Here is a 2,606-nt window from a genome sequence, read left to right as displayed (position 1 = left end):
GCCAAGGGGAGACTGCACTGCAGAGTGTTCTCCATGTGTCTGTCAGACATTGCTGAAAGCGAGTGGCTGGAGTATGGTTTCACTGTGGCAGCCTGGTCTGGATGGAGTCTGTAACTCACGACTTCGGCTGATTTGTCCCGTGGGCTTCAAGAACTCTTGTGATCTCTTTATAGCTCTGGGAGTGTGATTTACTTGTTGTCAAGGAATCTGCCAAATCTGTAAGATTAAATTTGGTGTGTCTGTAGCAGACTTGAACCAAGCAGAGTGAATCTCTCCGTGAAGTTAAATGTGATGGATGTAAATTTTTCCAATGAAAAGCTGTAAGAAGGCCTGGGAGCTAGAAAGAAGCTCCAGAATGAGATTTAGTTCCTAGTAATTTTTGAGATAGAGCTTTTGCTGCAGGAATCGTTCACTTTTCAGGATAGGGAAGAAATAAAAGATTTGGGGAAAATCTTCATACCTAAAAGAGATGCTTAAATAGCTAGAACTGTTGTTTGGATTTCTAGCTATTGATCTGTTAACATTTGGGCACTTCAGGTCTGACAACTGTTTACTGAAATAACAAAATGCAGATATTTGTAATCTCCAGTGGTGCCACTTCATAGATTTTCCCTCAGATGTGCAGGGGTGACTTCTGCTTTTTGTTCCAATGCATTCATGCAAAATGCAGAAAGTTAAGTTTGTTACCCAATTCTCCCTTTTTGGCTGCTTAGCTCAGCCTGCCATCTGTATCTGAGATAAAAAAACAGGTTCTGAGCTATGAGAGACGTTGTAACCATGCAGAGTAAGGTGGGGGGTTACAGTGCAGAAAGGAATATTGCTTTGTGTAAAAGATGATCTTTGACAACAGTCTGTGATTGTATCAGTGTTTCTTATGAGGGGAGAAGTGCCACTGAAAGGGTACTGTGGCACCATTAAGGACAAAATTAAGACAAACTCTTAAGAGTTCCTGACCCTGAGTGGGAGGTGGGATGACACTGACCTAGTAGTGCTTCTCCATATTTCAACTCATTATCTGTTAACCTTGATTGACTATAGTGTATGTGTTTATCGACTGATGTGTGAACTCTTCTCATTCACCATCACATTTTGCTGGGCTACGTTTATTATTTTTCTTTTATATTTTCCCTTTTCTCCCCTACTATTTTTTTAATAGAAGCTATAAAAGCACAGTAGCATAGGGACAATGCAGGCAACTTGGTGCTAGAGACTGCAAGCAAAAAGAAAGGGATGGGGAAGACTAATTTCATTATGAAAACGAGCGTGCTAAGTAAAACACAGGTTCAAACCATGTGTTTGCTTGGGAAAATTTATGATCCAAATTTGACAGAGACTATAGCAAGCAACCAAGGAGCTGCCATATGGAGGAATCACAGCTTTGCATTATTAAGATCATACAGTTAAAACTTAATTTATGAATTTCTACTGAGCAGTGTCTGCAATTCAGTAGCAGAAAAAAATATGCTTCTGGGGAGACATGAGGGAGAAAAAGGTAGTGAGATTTTTTTGAGTAGATATTGTGTGTGTGGAAGGGATAGGTTTGGAAAAGCTCTCTGTAGCAGGGAGAGGAATAAATCCAGGTGTAAACAAAAATAATTTGTTATTTCAAGATAAAGTGACTGGCATTGACTAAATCAGATACTTTCAACATCTAACAAAACAGATGAGTGGTCTAAGGAAGGTCAAAATATAGCTAACCTTTCGTTGTTTAAAAACGTGAAAAATAAACCCTAGAAATGAATGTAATTGTCATCTGCAGTTCTTTTCATAGCATAGAGTAGATGCCAGCGACACTTTGGCATTTTGCGTTACGCTCTGTTTTTCTGCCCCAAATTAAAATCTAAGTGTGAAAACAGAAATCACACAGAATCCAAGCTCTGTTGTTTCTCAAAGAAGCAAGATGCTATCATGCTACTCATGGCATGTTTCCTCTATATCAGTAGCTAGAAGTGTCTCCCGACAGGCTGATTGCTAGCAGGGAGCTGTTCCCTCTCAGGAGACTGTAGCTGCCAGATCTCAGCCCTATTATGCACTCCTCAAAATCACTCCACTTACCACCTTCGCCCTATAGCTGTAAGTGGGTGAAACCCATCTGAGGGTGACCTGAAAAGCTTTAGCTATCCATACAGGAGAAGCTAATAAATAATTTATTAGCTTTCCATACAGGACAAGCTAATAAAAAGTATATTCAGCTTCCAGATCTCTACAAGGATCTTTCCTGAATTGATTGCTGTGTTTTTCTTCTGACATCAACTCTGTGATAAGCAGAGCACTGGCTCTGGTAATGGCAGAAGATGGCAGGTATTAAACAGGGAAATCTGAAGAGGCAAAAAGGGAAAGTAACAATTACAAAGTTAATTGATACTGTATGTCCAAAATAAAGAAGGGCCAGCTGCTTTTGTTTAATTGAAAATAAACCTCCCCCACACTGCAGTAAAGCACAGGGTGAGGAGAATATCTTATGGAAGGGAAAAAGAATGATAGCAGGGTGTAGGAAGTAGCCAATTGGTATCCCACAATCCTGCTCAGTATTGACACTTTGAATGTTTCATGTTGGAACACAGAGATAACATTGTATTAAGCTCCTGTGTCTCTTATCAGCTCTG

The sequence above is a fragment of the Pezoporus wallicus genome, unplaced genomic scaffold (genome assembly GCF_028554395.1).
Source record: "Pezoporus wallicus isolate ANWC-B61680 ecotype Strahan unplaced genomic scaffold, APGP_CSIRO_Pwel_v1 contig_3365, whole genome shotgun sequence".
Lineage (NCBI taxonomy): Eukaryota > Metazoa > Chordata > Aves > Psittaciformes > Psittacidae > Pezoporus > Pezoporus wallicus.
Note: the sequence above shows the minus strand (reverse complement) of the source record.